The following is a 23,639-nucleotide window of genomic DNA, read 5'->3' as shown; positions in this document are numbered from 1 at the left end:
ATGGTGAAACCCTGTCTCTACTAAAAATACAAAAACTAGCTGGGTGTGGTGGCATGCGCCTGTAGTCCCACCTACTCAGGAGGCTGAGGCAGGAGAATTGCTTGAACCTGGGAGGCAGAGGTTGCAGTGAGCCGAGATCATGCCACTGCACTCCAGCCTGGGCAACACAGCAAGACTCTGTCTCAAAAAAACAAAAGATGAAGTACAGGGGCCTGGGGAGCTGAGATGAGGGCACTCAGCCTGACCCAGGAGAGGGCAGGAAAGACTCTGGGTGACCTCTTTCACCCCACACCCCAGGTGTGGCTGGACTCAGATTTCCTCGGGGGACAGTGCTTGATGTCTATGACATTCTCCTCTTCCAGAGGTTTCCTAAGAGCTCAGGGCTCCTGTTTTGAAGTCATTATGAATGTGAAGGCAAGGCCTTTCTGTGTCCCCAGTGTTCATCAGGACCTTCACATCCATGGTGAGGAATGAATGAATGAACGAATGAGCTGATGCCAGTTGGGAATTGTATTTTCTTGTGCTTTGGTTAATGGAGTATCTTGGGGTTCTAGAAGAGTTGGAATTCTTTGGAAGAATTTCTAGAAGGCGAGTGTTATAGATTGAGTTGTGTCCCCTGCCCAAGTTCATCTGCTGAAGCCCTAACTCCCCATGGGACGACATTTGGAGACAGCAGCTTTTAGGAGGTAATAAAGGTTAAATAAATTCATATGGCTGGGGCCCTAGTCCCATAGGATTGGTGTCCTTCTAAGAAGAGGAAGAGACACCAGAGAGGTCTCTCTGCACACACAGAGACGAGGCCATGTGGGGACACAGCGAGAAGGTGGCCATTTGCTAGCCAAAGAAGAGCCCTTGCCAGAAACCAGCCCTGCCGGCACCTTCATCTTGGGTTGCCTGCCTCCAGAACTGTAAGAAATCAATTTCTGCTGTGTAAGCCCCCCAGTTCTGTGGTATTCTGTTACGGCAGCTCAAGTAGATGGAGAAAGTGAGATGGCCCAGCCTGAGCTAGCAGCTAGGCAGCTGAGAGCTGGGCTCTACTGAGCCATGCAGGAAACTTGCTTCTGCCAGTCCTCTGCATTGGCCCGCTGCTTGAGCTGGAACCCCCTTCTTCAGCGTCTGCTTCCTCTCCTGGACAGCACCCCCCGACCTCCCGCCCCAAGCTCTCCCTCTGCCCTCTTGTTGGAACAAGCTCTGGATCCATGCAGCGCCATTTGCGCCCTCCAAGGTTATACTCGTGGGACTATGTCCTTTCCGATGACATTCAGTTGGCTGGTCTATTTATAACAATGACTCACACACCACCTCAACTTCTGCAGGAAGAGTTCGGCTTGGGAGCCAACTCTGCTGGAATGTAAAACAATTTGCCCTTGTAAATTATCACCATTTCATTTCCACAAGATTGTTTATCTTTGGCCTCCTCTTGACCCTCATGCCAAATCACTTCACGAAACCCCACACACCCACCCCCAGTGCCACCATCCTGTCCTGTTTATCAAGAATCTTGCCGGTCCCATGACCTGCACCACCAAGCAAGTTCCTCTTTAGCATTGACCTTGGGACCGAGACTTCCTTGCTCTGAGGATGGGAAAGACCTCTGCTAGACACTCTCCCTTTGTTTTCACGTTGATTGCTTGGAGTGAGCTCAGGTTGGGACTGGGGCAGGGAGTAGAAGACTATGGAAGAGAGGTCTGAGCCCCCATCCTTGGCCTGAGGCTGCCTTCTCCAGCCCTGTCTCCCAGCCTTTGACATGTAACGCCCACAGCACTGCAAGCTGACTTCTGCATCCACCCCACCTCATTCCACAGCAACTGTTCTCATCTCCTAGTTGACACATTAAGGCAATCCTTTAAGTTCCAAGCTTCAGCAGTCTCTCTGCAGCTTTTGACATGGTTGAGCTCCATCCTCCCTGGCTTCTGACACACTACCCTATCCTGGTTCGGGAACAGCCCTAGGCACCATAACCTTCTCATTTAGGCCTCGCTTCAGGCTCCATCTTTTCTCCCTTACGTCACTGCAGAGCCACCAGCTGGATGCCCTGCCTTCAGGCTCTCCCTCTCAATCCACTCTCTGTCATTCAGATGATGTCACGCCCCTGCTTAAGTCCCCACCTTGCATGGAATACAGGCCTCCATGACAAGTCCTGGCTGGCTCTTGGCCTCATATCCTGCCCCTTATTCACACCACCCCACTCCACCCCAACCCCATTTTCCAGCCTCCTGGACTACTCAGATGCCTCCAGATTGACTTTCTTCTCTCACATCTCTTTGCCTTAGCACATGATGCCCTCATTGCACAGAACACTCTTATTGCCTTCTTCCTTTGTCTAAGCCTTATCATTTGGAATTCTGCTAGGTCATCCCCTTTGGCAGAAGGCTTCAGGGAGCAGCCCTTCCTCTCCTCCCCCGGCATCTTCCTCACTGCCCGCTGGTGAACCATCTGTGTGTCTTCTTCCCCCACTGGCCCCGACTCCCACTCTACCGACCTGACACTCCAGCCTGGGTCAAATTCCTTTATTTTTTACTCCCCTGGAGTGATTCCATTGTCTTTAGAACACAGCTCAGTTAGTAGTTATATTTCATAAGAACTATTATTGTCTTAATCTCCCCCACCAGGCTAGAAACTAATGAGAACAGAGAAATCTTTATTTTCAAATAGGGGTATTGTTTTTCTTTTTAAAGAACATTTGCTATTAAAATTTTTATATTTATTTATTTATTTTGAGATGGAGTTTCACTCTTGTTGCCCAGGCTGGAGTGCAACGGTGCAATCTTGGCTCACTGCAACTTCTACTTCCCAGGTTCAAGTAATTCTCCTGCCTCAGCCTCCCAAGTAGCTGGGATTATAGGCATGCACCACCATGCCTGGCTAATTTTGTATTTTTAGTAGAGATGGGGTTTTACCATGTTAGCCAGGCTGCTCTCTAACTCCTGACCTCAGGTGATCCACCTGCCTTAGTCTCCCAAAGTGTTGGGATTACAGGCGTAAGCTACTGTGCCCAGCCCCTGTTATATATTTTAAAAGATTAATGAACACCTGTTATCCACGACCCAACTTTGTCCAGTCTTACCACTTGCCATATTTGCTTCAGATGCTTTTTTAAAGATATAAACATGATTGAAGTCCTCTAAGTTTCAATGCACGTCTATAAAACTTGCTGTCATTACATGTATAAATATTTACATATATTTATAAAATATGTGCAGTGTCTAAGGATTAGCAAAAACAGCAAATACCTGCGTACCCACCACTCAATTTAGGGAAAAGAATATAACCATTCGTTTGAAAGTCCCCTCTGAGGCCCTCCTCAGTCCTTCCCCTTTCCTCAGTAACCGTTATCCTGAATTGTGTGTGTGATTTTCATGCTTTCTTTATACTTATACCAAATATATTGTATCCCTAAACAATAGATTGTTTAGTTTTGCTGTGTTTTCAAACTTTATATACATATGGAAATATACTGTTTGCAGTTTACTGTAACCCGTTTTTTAAAACATTTTGTTGTGACATTGTGTGTACCCCATAATTCATTCATTTTCACTGATGATTTTTATTCTGTTATGTGGACATACCATACTGTATCCATTCCCCTGTTGATAGGCATGATAGACATTTAGCTTGCCTTTCCCCTAGACCCATATGCCTTTTTTTTTTTTTTTTTTTTTTTTTTTTAGACGGAGTCTCTCTCACCCGGGCTGGAGTGCAGTGGTATGATCTTCGCTTACTGCAGCTTCCACCTCCAGGATTCAAGTGATTTTCCTGCCTCAGCCTCCAAATAGCTGGGATTACAGGGACCCGCCACCATGCCTGGCTAATTTTTTTTTTTTTTTTTTTTTCCCGAGATGGAGTCTTCCCCTGTCACCCAGAGCTAGAGTGCAATGGTGTGATCTTGGCTCACTGCAACCTCCGCCTCCCAGATTCAAGCGATTCTCCTGCCTCAGCCTTCTGAGTAGCTGGAATTACAGGCGCGCACCCCTATGCCTGGCTAATTTTGTATTTAGTAGAAACGGGGTTTCATCATGTTGGCCAGGCTGATCTTGAACTCCTGACCTCGTGATCTGCCCGCCTTGGCCTCCCAAAGTGCGGGGATTACAGGCATGAGCCACCACATCTGGCCTCTGTGTTTTCTTTTTGTATTTCTGCCCATCCTCCATTTCTTTTGGTTACAAACAGTGGTGCGGTGAGGGTTCCCCTTGTGCACATATGAGAGAAACAAATGTGCCCCAGCTAAAGACACACCTGCCAGGAATGGCTGGATCACAAGAGAGGGACCTCTTCACTTTTCCTAGACACTGCCTGTCCACATTCCCACAAGCAGAGTACGCTATTTGAATTCCGGTTGCTCCACAGTCTCACCAGTGTTTAGTATCCTTAGATTTCAACAACTTTGTGAATCCAATGGGTATGAAGTGCTATTGTGTTATTTTCCTGATTAGTAGTGAGGTTGAGCATCTTTCCAAATATTTTCTCTTCTGGAAATTGCCTGTTTGTATTCTTCTGACTATTCTATTTGATACTTTTTCCTAGGAATTGATTTGTGGCAGTTCTTTATGGATTTTGCACATGAATCTCTTATCAGGCAAATGCCTTTTCCCAGGCTATAGTTTTTCTTTTTGCGGTGGGTTGGGGGAGTGGATTTGAGACTTTTTTTTTTTTTTTTTTTTTTTTTTTTTGAGACAGAATCTTGCTCTGTCGCCCAGGCTGGAGTGCAGCGGCGCGATCTCGGCTCACCACAATCTCCGCCTCCCAGGTTCACGCCATTCTCCTGCCTCAGCCTCCCAAGTGGCTGTGACTATAGGTGCCTGCCATCACACCCAGCTAATTTTTTGTATTTTTAGTAGAGACAGGGTTTCATCGTGTTCGCCAGGATGGTCTCGATCTCCTGACCTTGTGATCTGCCCGCCTCGGCCTCCTGAAGTGCTGGGATTACAGGTGTGAGCCACCATGCCCGGCCGAGATTTTAAAAATATAGTTAAATACACAAATCTTAATTGCTACAGTTTGATGGCTTTTTCTTTTTTGTTTTGTTTTTTGTTTTGTTTTGTTTTGAGACAGAGTTTCATTCTTATTGCTCAGGCTGGAGTGCAATGGCATGATCTCCACTCACTGCAACCTCTGCCTCCCAGGTTCAAGCAATTCTCCAGCCTCAGCCTCCCAAGTAGCTGAGATTACAGGCGTGCACCACACGCCCAGCTAATTTTGTATTTTTAATAGAGATGGGGTTTCACTGTGTTGGTCAGGTTGGTCTCGAACTCCTGACCTCAAGTGATCTACCCACCTCGGCCTCCCAAAGTGCTGGGATTACAGGCGTGAGCCACCACACCTTGCCTAGTTTGATGGCTTTTGACAAATACATGCAGCTATGAACCCACTTCTCCATCATGTTATAGAACATTTCCACCATCCTAGCAAGACCTTCTGTGCCCTTTCCCTGACAACTACTGGCTTGACTTCTTTTACTATTAATATACAGTAATTTTGCCTGATTTAGAACTTAATGTAATAGAAAGAATACAGTAAGTGTGTCTGGCTTCTTGTGCTCAGCATAATGTTTTCAAGATTCATCTATATTGTATGAAGATTTCATTTTTATTGTTAAGAAGATGTCCATTGTATAAATATACCACAATATGTTTATCCATTCTCCTGTTCCTGGATATGTAGATTGTTTCAGGTTTTGGCCACTGTGAGGAAAATGGCTATAAACATCCTTGTACCTGTCTTTTTGTGGACATGTTTTCATTTCTCTTGGGTAAATACCTCAAAGTGGAACTGCTGGATCATAGGGATGGTGCATATTTCGCTTTATAAGAAACACGGTGCTTCATCTTTTCACTCTGTTAAGGGCATTGTCTGTCATCAGATTTAACAATCTTTTCTTTTCTGCTTTGTGATTACTTAAAAATTTTTTTTCTGGGCCAGGCCTGTAATCCCAGCACTTTGGGAGGCCGAGGCGGGCGGATCACAAGGTCAGGAGATCGAGACCATCCTGGCTAACACAGTGAAACCCCATCTCTACTAAAAATACAAAAAATTAGCTGGGCGTGGTGGCGGGCGCCTGTAGTCACAGCTACTCGGGAGGCTGAGGAGAGAAAATGGCGTGAACCCGGGAGGTGGAGATTGCAGTGAGCCAAGATAGCACCACTGCACTCCAGCCTAGGCGATAGGGAGAGACTCCGTCTCAAAAAAAAAAAAAAAAAAAAAAAAAAAATCTTTTTTCTGGCCGGGTACGGTGGCTCACACCTGTGATCCCAGTATTTTGGGAGGTCAAGGCAGGTGAATCACTTGAGGTCAAGAGTTTGAGACCAACCTGGCCAATGTGGCGAAATCCCATCTCTACAAAAAATACAAAAATCAGCTGGGCATGGAAGGCATGCACCTGTAATCCCACCTACTCAGGAGGCTGAGGCAAGAGAATTGCTTAAGCCCAGAAGGCGGAGGTTGCAGTGAGCCAAGATTGTGCCACTGTGCTCCAGCCTGGGCGACAGAGTTAAACTTTGTCAAAAAAATAAAAATAAAAATAAAAATAAACTTTCTCTGAAGTCATAATACAGATATTTTTTCTATAATTTCTTCTGAAAGTTTTAAACTTTGCTTTTTACATTTGGGTCTTTAATTCACCTGAAATTGCTTTTTGTCTATTGTGTGATGTAAGAATCTATTTTTTCCCTCTATTCCTCATTTGAGGAACCAATATTCCCAACATTATTATTGACTAGACTATCACCCCTTCCCAGCCTGAATTGTAATACCATCTCTGCCATAGACGAGGTTTCCTCAAAGGCTTAGACTTGTTTCTGGGCTCAGTTCTGTGCCATCGGTTTATTTTTCTATCCCTATGCCAATACCACACTGTGCTAATTACTATAATTTATAAAATGTCCTGCTATCTCATAGGGTAAGTCATCCCACTTTGTTCTCCAAAATTGACTTGTCTATTTAGGGCCTGAGCTCCTCCATATAAATTGTAAGAGCAGTTTGTCAGATTGTGTGCATGCACACACAGAGTTGAAATTTTGTGTGCATTTGCATTATATTGATCCACTATTTGGAAAGAGGTTTGCCATCTTTATGAACCTGGGACTTCCCATTCATGAACATAATTTCTCTCTCTTTTTTTTTTTTTAGTTTTTTAAAAGTCTTAATAAAGTTATACATTTTTTTCTCTGGAAATATTTTGCATAACTTTTGTTGAATTCAATTTTAGGTATCTTACAGGTTTTTGGCTATTTTAAATGAAATTTTTAAAAAATTACATTTTAAAATCACTCACGTGCTTATTATAGGAGCACAGCTGATTTTTGCACATGAATAATTTATCCAGCACCTTTGTCCCTTTTTTTTTTGAGACAGAGTCTTATTCTGTCTGCAGTGGCACTGCAACCTCCTCCTCTCAGGTTCAAGCGATTCTCCTGCCTCAGCCTCCTGAGCAGCTGGGACTACAGGTGCGTGCCACTATACCTGGCTAATTTTTGTATTTTTAGTAAAGATGGTGTTTCACCATGTTGGCCAGGTTGGTTTCAAACTTTCGGCCTCAAGCGAACTGCCCACCTCTGCCTCCCAAAGTGCTGGGATTACAGGCATAAGCAACTGCACCCAGGCTTTTCTCACTTTTCTAAGGCGCTCCTCTTGGATTTTTGTTTTGTTTTTTTAAGACACGGGGTCTCACTCTATCTCCCAGGCTGGAGTGCAGTGGCATGATTATAGCTCACTGCATGTTTGGACTCCTGAGCTTAAGCAAGCCTCCTGCCTTAGCCTCCTGAGTAGCTGGACTATCGGCATGCTGGCCTCCTCTTGGATTTTCTTTATGGACAATGCTATAAACTGTAGAGAATGACAATTTCATTTTTTCCTTTAAAGACTTTTCAGCTTTGATTTTCTTTCTAGTCTTCACACACTGGCTATGACCTCCAGAATAATGGTCAATAGAGGAGGTAAGAATAGGCAGCTCTTTATCCTAACTTTGAAGAGAATGCTTTGAGGAGAATTTTGCCCATGAGGTATGATGTTTGCTTTAAGTTTTTATAGATACACCCTTTTAAAGTTACAAAGTTTTTTTCAAGTCTTAGTTTGCTAAGAATTAAAAAAATGTATATTTATATCGATAGTCTTAGTTCATTTCGTGTTGTTATAATAGAATCCCTGAGAATGGGTAATTTGTAAAGAAAAGAGGTTTACTTGACTCATGGTTCTGGAAGCTGGGAAGTCCAAGAGGTGTGGCACCAGTATCTGGGTGGCTTCTGGTGAGGGCCTCGTCATGTGTCATAACATGGTGGGAAAGCAGAAGGGGAAGTGGGTATGTGCTGAGAGACCAAACAGGAGAGGCAACCTTGCTTTATAACAACCTGCTAGACCGGGCATGGTGGCTCACGCCTGTAACCCTTTGGGAGCACTTTGGGAGGCTGAGGCAGGTGGATTGCTTGAGTTCAGGAGTTTGAGACCAGCCTAGGTAGCATGGCAAAACCTCATCTCTATCCAAAAAAAAAAAAAAAAAACCAAAAAACTAGCCAGGTGTGGTGGTGTGCACCTGTAGTCCCAGTTACTCTACAGGCTAAGACAGGAGGATCACTTGAGCCCAGAAATTTGAGGCTGCAGTGAGCTATGACTGTACCACTGCACTCCAGCCTGGGTGGCACAATGAGACCTTGGCTCAGAAAGAAAAACAAAAACAAAACCTGCTTGGGGAAATGAATCCCTTCCCAGGAATTAATTGAGTTTCTAGAGAAAGATGCTAATCTATAGTAATGGCCTAATCACCTCTTAAAGGTACCACCTCCCAATATTGATGCACGAGAATTAAGGTTCCAACATGAATTTTGGCAGTGACAGTCAAACCATAGCATAGATCACAAATGGATATACATCCAGCCCTTAGTTTTTTCAAATAGTTTTTCTATATATAATTTTCCTTTTTGATCTATTCCTGTTAATTATGTTAACAGATTTTCTAATGTTAAACCATCCTTTTATTCCTGAAATAAACCTCGTTGGTTTATGTTGGTTGTTGTTATTGTAGTACATAATGCTGTATTGGTTTGTGAACTTAAAAGAATTTTTGTAATTTTTAATTTTTGTGGGTACAGAGTAGGTATATATATTTATGGGGTGCATGAGATTTTTGATACAGGCATGCAATGTGAAACAAGCATGTCATGGAGAATGGGGTATCCCTCTCCTCAAGCATTCATCCTTTGAGTTACAAACAATTCAATTACGCTCTTTAATTTAAAATGTACAATTAAGTTATTATTGACTATAGTCACCCTGTTGTGCTATCAAAATCGTAGCTCTGTCGCCCAGGCTGGAGTGCAGTGGTGTGATCTCGGCTTACTGCAACCTCCACCTCCCAGGTTCAAGCAATTCTCCTGCCTCAGCCTGCCAAGTAGCTGGGACTACAGGCACATATATTGGTATTTTTAGTAGAGATGGGAATTACAGGCGTGAGCCACCATGCCCAGCCCTTATTCATTCTTTCTATTTTTTTGTATGCATTAACCATCACCACCTCCCCATCAGCTCCTGGCTACCATTCTTAGCCTCTGGTAACCATCCTTCTACTCTTTATGTTCATGAGTTCAGTTGTTTTGATTTTTAGATCCCACAAATAAATGAGAACATGCGATGTTTGTTTTTCCATGCCTGGCTTATTTCACTTAACGAAATGACCTCCAGTTCCATCCATGTTGTTGCAAATGACTGGATCTCATTCTTTTTTGTGACTGAATAGTACTCCATTGTGTATATGTACCACATTTTCTTTATACGTTCATCTGTTAATTGACACTGAATCTTAGCTATTGTGAATAGTACTGCAGCAAACATAGGAGTGCAGATATCTCTTCAATGTACTATTTTCCTTTATTTTGGAAATATACCCAGCAATGGGATTGCTGGATCATATGGTAGCTCTGTTTTTAGTTTTTTGAGGAACCTCCAAACTGTTTTCCATAGAGCTTGTACTAATTTACATTCCCACCAATAGCATTCGAGGGTTCCCTTTTCTCCACAGCCTCACTAGCATTTGTTATTGCTTGACTTTTGGGTAGAAGCCATTTTAACTGGGGTGAGATGTGTGTGTCATCCCTGCACAGGGGCCATGCTAATCTAATCTGTGTTGTTCTAACTTTAGTACATGTGTAGCGAGCGCTTGGTTTGAAAACATTTTATTTAAGATTATTGCATCTCAAATTGTTCAAAAGTGAGATTGTGCTATAATTTTCCTTTCTTATATTTTTCTTGTTTCATTTTGGTATCAAGGTTATATTTACCTCATAAAATAGTTCGAAGGTTTTCCTTCTTTTCCTGTTCTTTGTAATTGTTTGCATGAAGTTGGTTGTCTGTTTTTTGAATGTTTGGTAGAGCTAACTTGTAAAATCACCTGGACCACATATTGTGTGTTTCTGTAGGTGGGGATAGATTTCTAAAACATGAATTTAATTCCTTTAATGATTATTTGTTTATTCAGATCCTCTATTTCTAAGTCAGTTTTTTTTGTTTTTCCTTGAGACAGGGTCTTGCTCTGTTGCCCAGGCTGCAGTGCCATGGTCCTCCTGCCTCAGCTTCCCAAGTAGCTGGGACTACAGGCATGCACCACTATGCCCTGCTTATTTAAAAAAATTTATATATTTGTAGAGACGAGGTCTCACTCTGTTGCCCAGGTTGGTTTCAACCTCCTGGATTCAAGCAATCCTCCTGCCTCGGCCTCCCAAAGTGCTGGGATTACAGGTATGAGCCACCACACCTGGCCCTTAGTCAGTTTTGGTAAGTGTTTTTGCTCTGTGAAAATGTTTATTTCACCCAGTTTATTGGCTAATCTTGCTCATAGTATTTACTTATTATTTTTAAAGTATCTATTGTGTCTGTAGTTATTTAATTGCTAATATTATTTATTTGTGCCGTTTCTTACTTTGATCAATCAGATCAAATTTCTGTCTATTGGTATTTTCAAAGAACCAGACTTGATTATCCCTTCTATCGTTTCTTTGTTTTCTATTTTATTTATAGTTGTCCCTTTCTTTATTATTTCCTTCTATTTTCTTTGTATTTACTCTGATGTAGTTTATAGAAAATCTTGAATCTGATATTTATTCAATTAATTTCCAGTTTCTTTCATTATATGCTTGTATGACTTTTCCTCTACTGCTTTTAGCTACATTCCACAAATTTTGACACAAAGAATTTTATTCAGTTATAAATATTTTCTAATCTTCATTATGATTTTTTCTTTGATCCATTTGTTGTTCAGAAGTGTGTTTTTAGGCCGGGCGCGGTGGCTCAAGCCTGTAATCCCAGCACTTTGGGAGGCCGAGACGGGCGGATCACGAGGTCAGGAGATCGAGACCATCCTGGCTAACACGGTGAAACCCCGTCTCTACTAAAAAATACAAAAAACTAGCCGGGCGAGGTGGTGGGCGCCTGTAGTCCCAGCTACTCGGGAGGCTGAGGCAGGAGAATGGCGTAAACCCGGGAGGCGGAGCTTGCAGTGAGCTGAGATCCAGCCACTGCACTCCAGCCTGGGCGACAGAGCGAGACTCCGTATCAAAAAAAAAAAAAAAAAGAAGTGTGTTTTTACATTTCCCAAACATATTAGATTTTTAAAATTGTGCTGCTATTGATTTTGAATTTAATTGAATTGTGATGACAGAATGCAGTCTACATGATATTGGTTTTTGAGTTGCTTTGTATTGTAGTACAAAATCAATTTTCAAAATGTTCATGAAGCTTAAAAAATGTGTATTCTGTAGGTGTTGGTTGTGGAGTTGTGCATATGTTCATTAGATTAAACTTACTGTGTTTAATCTACAGCCTAACTTGTTTTTTTTGTCTCTTGGATACTTCTATTTCTAATTCAATTTCAACTTCCAATTTCTAAGAGATGTTAACCTCTCCTACTACTCTTGTAGATTTTAAATTTCATCTTATTCTCTCAGTTTTTGCTTTTTATATTTAATTTTTGCTTAATATATTTTGAGGTTGTGTTAACTGGAAGCATGTAAATTCCGAAATGTTTGACCTTTGTGATTATCTCCTTTAATTATAATATAGTGACTCATTATTCCTTTTTTTCTTAATTTCTTTCTTTCTTTTTTTTTTTTTTTAGACAGCCCAGGCTGGAGTGCAATGGCATGATCTCGACTCACTGCAACCTCTGCCTCCTGGGTTCAAGCAATTCTCCTGCCTCAGCCTCCTAAGTAGCTGGGATTATAGGCATGAACCACTAGACCTGGCTAATTTCTTTTTTATTTTTAGTAGAGATGGAGTTTCACCATGTTGGCCGGGCTGGTATTGAACTCCTGACCTCAAGTGATCCGCCTGCCTTGGCCTCCCAAAGAGCTAGGATTACAGGTGTGAGTCGCCACACCAAGCCGTGGCTCTTTATTTCTAATAATGCTTTGGACTTAAAATATATTTTGCCAAAGATTGGTTACAACAGCTTTCTTTTGATTAATATTTGCCTAGTTTATCTTTTATCATTAAAGTTTCAGCTTTTTTGAATCCTTGAGTTTTAGGTGTGGGTCTTTTATAAACAGTATATATACAGCTTTTATTTTTTAATCTAATCAGAGAATCTCTATCTGCTGATAAATCCTTTAGCGTTTTTTAATGTACTGTGATTACTGATATGTTGTATTGATTATCTCATTTTGGTTCATATACATGACATATAGAACTAATTTATATTACTTTTGTTCTTTCTAGTGCTCTGCTTTTCCTCTTTTTTTTTTTTTTTTTTTTTTTTTTGTTTTTGTTTTTGTTTTTTTTTGGGACGGAGTTTTGCTCTTGTTATCCAGGCTGGAGTGCAGTGGTGCCATCTCAGCTCACTGCAACCTCTGCCTCCTGGGTTCAAGCGAGTCTCCTGCCTCAGTCTCCCAAGCACCTGGGACCACAGGCACATGCCACCATATCTGGCTGATTTTGTATTTTTAGTGGAGATGGGGTTTCACCATGTTGGCCAGGCTGTTCTTGAACTCCTGACCCCAGGTGATCCGCCCACCTCAGCCTCCCAAAGTCCTGGGATTACAGGCATGAGCCACTGTGCACAGTCAGCTTTTCCTCTTTTTTTCCCCCCATTTCTTGTCTCCTATTGGGTTGATTTGTTTTTCTTTTTTTACCTCTACTAATTTGAAAGCTGTGAATTCTATTTCTATTCTTTTAGTGTTATTCTTAAATGTTTAACATATATATGTATTCTTTACTTAACAAGGTAGCAGTTATTCAACATCTTTATATTTTTCCCAGATAATGTAGGAACTATTTGATACTTGAAGTATGATCATTTTCTTCCTAGCTTACATATTGTTTTAAGTTTTTTAATGTATCTTATTTCAATATCCTTACATTATGTATTGTAAAAATTCATGTTGTTTTATGATGGCATGGCTTATTTAGATTTATCTTGGACTCTACCAATTTGTTCACTCATCGCTGTTTATTGCTCCTGGTTCCTTTTTCTTTTTTTTTTTTTTTTTTTTTTTTTAGACGGAGTCTCGCTCTGTCGCCCGGGCTGGAGTGCAGTGGCCGGATCTCAGCTCACTGCAAGCTCTGCCTCCCGGGTTTACGCCATTCTCCTGCCTCAGCCTCCCGAGTAGCTGGGACTACAGGCGCCCGCCACCTCGCCCGGCTAGATTTTTGTATTTTTTAGTAGAGACGGGGTTTCACCGTGTTGGCCAGGATGGTCTCGATCTCCTGACCTCGTGCTCCGCCCGCCTCGGCCTCCCAAAGTGCTGGGATTACAGGCTTGAGCCACCGCGCCCGGCCGGTTCCTTTTTCTATATTCAGTTTTCTTCTCCCTGAAGTATATCCTTTAGTTCTTTGCACATTGGTATGTAATGGTAACAAACACTCTTCTTCGTTTAAGCAAAAGTCATTTTCTTCCTTATAACATCTAGCTGGGGATAGAATTCTAGGTTGACCATTATTTTCTTTAAGTAATTTGAAGATATTTTCCTTTTTTTTTTTTTTTTTTTGAGACGGAGTCTTGCTCTGTCGCCCAGGCTGGAGTGCAGTGGTGCAATCTCTGCCTCCTGGATTCACGCCATTCTCCTGCCTCAGCCCCTCGAGTAGCTGGGACTACAGGCGCCCCCCAGCATGCCTGGCTAATTTTATGTATTTTTAGTAGCGACGGGGTATGGGGTTTCACTGCGTTAGCCATGATGGTCTCCATCCCCTGACCTCGTGATCCACCTGCCTCAGCGTCCTAAAGTGCTGGGATTCCAAGCATGAACCACCGCGCCCGGCCCATATTTCCCCATGTTATCCTGGCATCTATTGTTGCTGTTGAGAAGTCTACTGTCAGCAAGTACTGGCAATCGGTATTTTTTATCTGTGACTGCTGTTTTTTTCTTTTCTTCTTTTTCTTTTTTCTTTCTTTCTCTCTCTCTCTCTCTTTTTTTTTTTTTTTTTTTTTTTTTAGTTTTAAAATATTTTGTTAATGGCGAAAGGTTAGGGAAAGTAGAAACTTTTTTGGAGGGCATTTTGGCACGATCTGTCAAAATTTTAAAGCTAGCATTGTTGTTTCCAGGAATAGATTCTGAAGATCTGATTGCACAAGGGCATGGAGCTGTGTGCAGAAGGAAGTTCACGTGGAGTTCTTTGTAATCATCAAACCTGGACCAGACAGGGGGCGGCACGCGCAGGAGCACACTCACTGGGAAGGGTGAGGTGGCTCGGCGACACCACCGGGTTCCATACATCTAAGGAGGAACTCCCCTGCCTGCTGGGCCCTGAGGGGTCCTGGTGAGCAGCCAAGGCCCCTGTCCTCATGCAGGGTTCTGGGAGACACTGGGATCCGTATGTATAAATAGGGGTGCTTTTCTGTTCCAGAGAAGACAGGAACTGCCTGCGGTGTGTGAGGAAGCTGCCGCTGATGTGGCCCTAGCCGTCGCACCCAGCCGTGGGGCAGGACATGCCTTCCGTCCTGACCGACTTCCAGGAGAACTGGGAGCCATTCAGGTACCCGTCCTTCTGCCGCTTGGCCGCCAATGGGCACCCGGAGGTGCTGTGGTGGGACGCGTACTTCCCGGTGATGTGGCCCTGGCCGTCGCACCCGGGGACCGGACACCTGTTGGGCTCTTGATCTTCTTTATCTTCTTTGCTCTGTGCTATCCTGATACTGCTTTTCTTTGCTCTCGGGCAACCTGAAAGGCCTAGTGCCAATCCGGCTTGGAGGCCTCAAGGCCACTGCCCTGAGCGTGCGTCCTCCGGGAAGTCCATCTCCGTTTCCCTTGAATGCGCAGGAACACGTTCTGTGCTGTTTCTCCCGGGAGTGATATATTACTGATTTTCCCCGGACAGTCCTGGTTTACACCTGGCACCCTTTCAGAATTATGAATAGTGCTCTATTTACTCTCAAAAATATCCTAGTTAGAATGATAAATTTTGTGGCCATCCTAGGTGGAATTTCTTTTTTTAATATTTATTTATTTATTTATTTATTTATTTATTTATTTATTTATTTATTTATTGAGACTGAGTCTCACTCTGTCACCCAGGCTGGAGTGCAGGGGCACAATCTTCGCTCACTGCAATCTCCGCCTCCCGGGTTCACGCCATTCTCCTGCCTCAGCCTCCCGAGTAGCTGGAACTACAGGCGCCCGCCACCATGCCCAGCTAATTTTTTTGTGTCTTTTTAGTAGAGACGGGGTTTCACTGTGTTAGCCAGGATGGTCTCGATCTCCTGACCTCGTGATCCACCCGCCCTGGCCTCCCAAAGTGCTGGGATTGCAGGCATGAGCCACCGCGCCCGGCCTGGAATTTCGTTTTTACTTCCCCTTCTAAGGATTAATTGTGCTTTCTGTATCTGATGATTCATCAATTCTGGACATTTTAAGCCATGTTCTCTTTTTAATAAGTCTACAAATAATAACTTCTGATTTAAAATTGTATATTAAGAAAATAAGTTAATAAACATGATTAGATTAATGTATCCTTTTTTTCTTCAAATTGTCTAGCCTGCCAATACCCTTTAGAGCTGGCATAGTTACTGTTAAAACACACCAGTTTTATTATGTAAATGGAACTTTTTTGGGCCCTCAGTCTCCAACACTTGCTTCAACCCTTTGTGTGTTTGCTTTTATTGTGTGTCATACATAAATAATATGTAAAACATATGTTATCTACCACACATGCCTGTAATCCTAGCACTTTGGGAGGTCAAGGCAGGAGGATTCCTTGAGCTCAGCAATTTGAGACCAGCCTGAGCAACTAAAATTAAAATTTTTTAAAAAAATTTTAATTTAATTTACTAAAATTAAAAAAAAAATTAGCTGGATGTGGTGGTGTGCACCTGTAGTCACAGCTACTCGGAGGGTGCTGAGGCGGAAGGATCACTTGAGCTGGGGAGGTCTAGGCTGCAGTGAGTCCTGATTATGCCACTGTACTCCAGCCTGGCAACAGTGCAAAACCTTGTCTAAAAACAAAACAAAACAAAACATATGTTAAAGAATACGGTGCCCAGCACTTTGGTGAACAATTTGAACATTATCTAATGCCTGGTATGCTCCCTTTGGCTGCTATTTAAGTGCATTCTGTTGCAGTCCCCCAGGTAACTGCTATTCTGAATTTTATGTTGATTATTCGATTACTCTTCTGTATGGTTTTTACCACATGTATTTTAAAACAATTTATTATTATTTCTTCTACTTTTAGAATGTATACAAATGGAATCATATTGTATTATATATATTCTTCAGTGACCTGATTTTTTCTCCTTCAAATTTATATTTTTGAAGTTATTAATGTTGATGAATATCACTGTTGTTCATTTATTTCAGCTGTGGTATAGTAGCCCAGTGTCTGAATATATCACAATGCATAAATCCACTCTACTTATCATGGACACAGAGAATGCTTCCACTTTTTTGGTAATTGTATACCTGTCACTGGGACTGGGGGTCATAGAATATATGTGTGTTCAACATTATTAATTAGTACCTAACAACCAGTGGTGATATCAGTTTCCATTCCCATTTGCAACATTTGAATTTCTTTTGCTTCACACGCTCACTAGCACTTGGGACTGTCAGTGCTTTAATTGTTGGCCAATTGGTAAGCGTGGAATGGTAGGGCATTGCGTCTGTTCGTTTAAACTTTTAATTTAGGCTTTGTGATTTTAATTTGCATTTCCTTAATTCTCAATTGTGTTAAGCATATTCTCATGTTTATTACACATTTGTCTTTGATCTTCAGTGGAATTTCGGGTTTTCATCTATTTCCTTTGGGGCTATTTTTCTCTTTCTTACTGATTTATAGGCATTCTTTCTATGTTCTGGAAATTAATCCTTTGTAATATGTGTTGCAATTGTCATCTCCAAGTTTGTGTCTTGCTTTTTCTCATTCTTTATGAAGTCTCTTGAAAACCAAAAGTTCTTAATTACTTCATGTACTTTCTTTCTTTCTTTCTTTTTTTGAGAGTTGAGGTCTCACTCTGTCACCCAGGCTGGAGTGTAGTGGTGTGATCATAGCTCACTGCAGCCTCGAACTTTTAGGCTTAAGTGATCCTTTTACCTCAGTCTTGTGGGTAGCTGACGTTATGTGTGAGCCTCTGTGCTCACCTGACCTTTTTTATTTAAAGGTAGGTGCCGTTTTGTCCCTTATTTAACAAGTCTCTCTCTACCCTGAGGACCTAAATTATGAAATTATTATTCTTTATTATCCTATATCATGTCCTAATTTTTGTTATAGTTTCACCTTTCACATTTGTGTTTAAGCTACTTTAAATGGATTTTTATGTAGAGCATGCAGGAGGAATAAATTTTAACTTTTTTCCATATGGACAACCAATTGTGCCGGTATCATTTGTTGTGGTCCATCCTTTTCCTATTAAACTATAACATCTGTTCTGTCATAAATCCAGCTTCCGTATATTTTAGTTCACCTGGGCTGCTATCACAAAATACCGTAAACTGGGTAGCTTAAAAACAACAGAAATTTATTTCCCATAGTTCTGGAGGCTGGGAAGTCCAAAATCAAGGCGAATTTGGTGTCTGGTGAGGGCCTGCTTTCTGGCTCTTAAATGGCAGCTTCTTGCTGTGTCCTCACATGGTGGAAGGGGTGAGGGTTGTCTTGCAGGCCTCTTCTTATAAGAGCACTAATCTTGTTCATGAGGGTGCCACCTCCTTGACTTCATCACTTCCCAAAGGCCCCAAGTCCCATCACCTTGGGGAGGAAGATGTCAACATATGCATTTTGGGGGGATATAAACATTTAGACCACAGCACCGTATCTACCTACATTTGTTTCTGGGCTTTTTCTTCTATTTCATCAGTCTACTCTTGCACCAATACCATACTATTTTTTTATTACTGTAATTTTGTCTCGATGGCTGGTAGGGCAGCCTTTATTTTCATATCTAGTAGGGCAAATCTTCCCCTCTTGTTCTTCTTCAAGAATGACTTGGGTTTTTTGGCCCTGTCATCTTTCTTACATATTTGATTGATTGATTGATTGATTGAGATACAGTCTCTGTTGCCCAGGCTGGAGTGCAGTGGTGCAATCTTGGTTCACTACAACCTCCATCTCCCAGGTTCAAGCAATTCTTGTGCCTCAGCCCCCTGAGTAGCTGGAATTACAGACGTGCACCACCATGCCTGGCTCATTTTTGTATTTCTAGAAGAGATGGGGTTTTGCCATCTTGGCCAGGCTGGTCTCAAACTCCTGGCCTCATGTGATCCGCCTGCCTTGGCTCCCAAAGTGCTGGCATTGCAGGTGTGAGCCACCACGCCTGGCGGTAATCTTATTCTTTCAAAGTCCCTGTCCTTCCAGCTAAACCACTAGCCTCTGTCTAGGAATCCAGGTAATATCCATACATCCATACTTCTAGCCTGGGGGTGGGGCTGGGAGAAGCCTCTGATTATGAGACAGTCTAAGAAACTACCATATCTTGCCATTATGACTGTGAAGTAAGAGTTTGTGGAAAGGCTATGAACTGCAGTTTCTGTACAACCTCAGAGTGGAGCTTGCAGAAAAATTGCAAATCCATGTCTGACAGTCGCAACCTGAAAAAAATGGCTATTATTTTACCTTACTTCTACCCACCTTCCAATCTTGTTCAAGTTTTCTTATTGGCTAACTCTACCTTGAAGTCATAGTAGTAAAAGTAATTATCTGACTTAAAAGAAGTGATGATGGTACCAAGTTGATGATGGACTGTCTAGCCCAGTGCTATATATTTATGTTGATCTCAGTCATTTCCATGTATAGGTAAGGCATTGCTAGCCACCTGGTTTGGGAATGGCTTCCAGGAATAATACTCCTCCCCACCCTGCCAGTTCACCTGAGATTGTGGCATAAGGTACAGGGATCAGATGTTGTACTAGAATAACAGGCCTATGATGTTCAGCATTAGATGCATATGGTTGTTAAAGGAGAAGTAAAGTTTGAGATGTATGATGCCAAAAGCTAGTCTATTCAAATGTGAGATGCAGATATGTCTTGAAGTTAATGTTTAAAAGCTCATTATATCTATGTTTAAAATATCAGTCTCTCTTTCTTTATCCTTTGAATGACTGGTCTCAAAGTAACACTGCAACTTATAACAACATAATACTATTCTTAAAATGTTCTATTGTAGGCAATCAGGCAAGAGAAAGAAATAAAAGCCATCCTAATCGGAAAGGTACGAGTGAAATTGTCTCGGTTTTATGGTGACACAATCTTATATATAGAAAACCTTAAAAACTCCACCAAAAAGCCTGTTAGAACTGATAAATAAATTCAGTAAAGTTGCAGCAGACAAAATCAACATATAAAAATCAGCAGCATTTTTATACACTAATAGCAAACTATCTGGAAAGAAAATTGAGAAAACAATCCTATTTACAACAGGAACACACACAAAATAAAATAATTATGTGTAAATTTATCAAAGGAGGTAAAAGACCTAAAGACTGAAAACTTACATAAAACATTGATGGGCCAGGTACGGTGACTCATGCCTGTAATCCCAGCACTTTGGGAGGCTGAGGCAGGTGGATCGCCTGAGGTCAGGAGTTGGAAACCAGCCTGGCTAACATGGTGAAACCCCATCTCTACTAAAAACACGAAAAATTAGCCGGGTGCGGTGGCAGGCACCTGTAATCCCCAGCTACTCGGGAGGCTGAGGCAGGAGAATCGCCTAAATCCAGGAGGCGGAGGTTACAGTGAGCCGAGATTGTGCCACTGCACTCCAGCCTGGGCAACAAGAGCAAAACTCCGTCTCAAAATAAAACAAAATAAAATAAAACACTGATGAAATAAATTGAAGAAAACACAAATAAATGGAAAAATATCCTGCATTGGTGGGTTGGAAGAATTAATATTATTAGAATGTCTATACTACCCAAAGTGATTTACAGATTCAGTGCACTCTCTACCAAAATATGAATGTCAGTTTTTCACAAAAATAGAAAAACAAAGATTCATAAATTCATATGGAACCACAGGAGACCCTGAATAGCCAAAACAATCTTGGGCAAAAGAACAAAACTGGAAGCATCACACTACTAATTTCGAAGTATATTATAAATCAACTGTAATCAAAAGAGCATGGTACTGGCATAAAAACATTCACAGCAGTGAAACAGGATAGAAAGCCTAGAAATAAACCCAGGCATTTATGGTCAATTGATTTATGACAAAGGCACAAAAGAACACACAATGGGGAAATAACAGTCTCTTCAATACATGGTGTTTGGAAAACTGGAAATAATCAATTATACACACACAGAAGAAGGAAATTGGATCCTTATCTCACAACATATACAAAAATCAACACAAAATGGATTAAAGATTATTAAAAGACCTAAAACTGTAAAACTACTAGAAGAAAACATAAGGAAAAAGCTCCATGGCATTGGTCTGGGTGATGATATTTTGGATATGATCCCAAAAGCACAGGCACCAAAAGCAAAAGTAGATGAATGGGATTGCATAAAATTGAAAAGCTCCTGCACAGCAAAGAAAACAATTAACAAAATGAAGAGACAACCCACAGAGTGGGAGAAAATATTTGCAAACCATAATATCAAAAATATATAAGGAACTCAACTCAATGGCAATAAGATAAATAACCTGATTTTAAAATGGACAAAAGACCTGAACAGCCATTTCTCAAAAGAAGACATACCAATGGCCAACAGGTTCATGAAAAAATGCTCACCGTCACAGATCATTAGAGAAGAACAAATTAAAGCCACAATGAGCTGTCACTTCCCACCTGTTAGGATGACTGTTATCAAAAAGATAAAAGATTGCAAGTGTTGGTGAGGATGTAGAGAAAAGGGGACCCTTGTACACTGTGGGTGGGCATGTAAATTAGTACAGCTACTATAGAAAACAGAAAGGATGTTCCTCAAAAAACTAAAAATAGAACTACCATATGATCCAGCAGTCCTACTACTGGGTATATATTCAAAGGAAATGAAATCAGTATGTTGGAGAGACATCTACACGCTCATGTTTCTTGTAGCATTATTCACAATAGCCAAGATATGGAACCAACCTAAGTATCCATCAGCAAATGATAAAGAAAATGTGGTCCATATACATGATGGAGTACTATTCAGTCTTAAACAAAGGAAAGCCTGTTATTTGTGACAATGTGGATGAACCTGGAGGACCTTATGTGAAGTGAAATAAGCCCGACACAGAAAGACAAATACCAAATAATTTCACTTATACAAGCATACCTTGCTTCAGTGTGCTTCGCAGATAGTGCTTTTTTTTTTTTTTTTTTTTAATAAATTGAAGGTTAGTGGCAGCCTTTGTTGAGCGAGTCTATCACCACCATTTTCCTAACAGCATGATCTCACTTTGTATTTCTGTGTTAGCATGTTAGCAGTAAAATATTTTGAAATTAAGGTATGTGGCCAGGCGCGGCGGCTCACGCCTATAATCCCAGCACTTTGGGAGGCTGAGGCGGGTGGATCGCCTGAAGTAAGGAGTCCAAGACCAGCCTGGCCAACATGGTGAAACCCACTCTCTATTAAAAATACAAAATTTAGCTGGGCATGGTGGCAGGTGCATGTAATCCCAACTAAGGAGGCTGAGGCAGGAGAATCACTTGAACCTGGGAGGTGGAGGTTGCAGTGAGCTGAGATGGCTCCATTGCACTCCAGCCTGGGCTACAAGAGCGAGACTTCATCTCAAAAAAAAAAAAATTAAGATACATACATTTTTAGACATAATGTTATTACACACTTAATAGACCACAGTATAGTGTAAACATAACTTATATGTAGTGGAAAACCCCAGAATTTGTGTTTTGCTTTATAGTGATACTTGCTTTTTTGTGACAGTTTAGAATCAAGCCTACAATATCTCTGAGATATGCCTGTTTGTGACATTTTAAAAAGCTGAACTTATAGAAGTAGAGAGGAGAATAATGGTTATTAGAGGCTGGGAGTGGGGACACGGAAGGGGAAGTTGTTGGTCAAATTGTACAGTCCGAGTTAAATAGAAGATTAAATGCAACTAAAGCAATAACTGGTGAGCTGGAATTCCTCAGTTAGGAGGAATAAGTTTTGAGTCACAGCAGGGTGACTAAAGTCAATTATAATGTATTGGGTATTTCAAAATAACTAAGAGTGGGCTGGCCTTGATGGCTCACGCCTGTTATCCTAGCACTTTGGGAGGCCGAGGTGGGTGGATTGCTTGAGCTCAGGAGTTCGAGACCAGCCTGGGCAACGTGGCAAAACCTCATCTGTATGAAAATATACAAAAATTAGCCAGGTGTGGTGGTGCACGCCTGTAGTCCCAGCTACTTAGGTGGGTTGAGGCAGGAGGATCGCTTGAACCCAGGAAATTGAGGCTGCAAAGAGCCGAGATTGTGCCACTGCACTCCAGCCTGGGGGCCAAAGTGAGACCCTGTCTCAAAGAATGAAAACAAAAACAGAGAGTAAATTTCAAATGTCTTACCACTAAAAACAAGTGAGATGATATGATGGGTATGTTAATTATCTTGATTTAATCATTGCACATTGTATACATGTATCAAAACATCACATTGTACCCCACAAATATATATATGATTTTTCAATTAAAATATTAATTTGTAAAAAGAAAAATGAAGAAAATTAAATTAAAAAAAATTCTGTTGTGTAAGAAGCAATAAATTATTAATAGAGCTATCTTCCAGCTCACCAGTTATCTCTTCAGTTGCATTTAATCTGCTGTTTAATTCATCTATTGGGTTTTTCATTTCAGTGGCTTTCTGTATTTTTCTAATAGTTCAAGTTGGGCATTTTCCAAATATGCTTGCTCTTTGAAATGACATCTTTCTTTTTCTTGTTTTGAGCCCCTTCCTTTATGTTGTTAATTATTTAAGGCATACTTACTTTGAAGTTTCTGTGTTTGTGCTAATGGTTGAACACTTGGCAGGGTTGATCAAATCTATAGCTTACTCTGTCTGATTCTTGTTCACATATAACTTGTAATTTTGGACTATGAGCTCATCTATGGCAGCACTCTCTCTGTGGGAATCATATGCAGCCTTGGTTGAGAGCGTGCCCTCCAGAGTAGTTTTGTGTTTGTTACTGTCAGGAATCCTAGGGGTGTCACTGTCTTGAGGATAGTCATTAGGTTACATGACCAGTTTGGGAGTTCCTGGACTGCAGGTACTGTACAATCAAACTTTCTCACCTGACATGAGGTGAAGCCTCACAGTT

The 23,639-nt window shown here is 41.4% G+C and overlaps 1 pseudogene; it reads right to left on the bottom strand.

Moving 5' to 3' along the window:
- Window positions 1-10,043: 10,043 nt before the first annotated feature.
- On the bottom strand, window positions 10,044-10,157 carry LOC115895002 (annotated as a pseudogene).
- Between the last annotated feature and the right edge of the window lie 13,482 nt (window positions 10,158-23,639).

This window comes from Rhinopithecus roxellana, chromosome 19 (genome assembly GCF_007565055.1).
Source record: "Rhinopithecus roxellana isolate Shanxi Qingling chromosome 19, ASM756505v1, whole genome shotgun sequence".
In the NCBI taxonomy this organism is placed as follows: domain Eukaryota; kingdom Metazoa; phylum Chordata; class Mammalia; order Primates; family Cercopithecidae; genus Rhinopithecus; species Rhinopithecus roxellana.
This window is presented reverse-complemented; position numbering and strand designations above follow the sequence as displayed.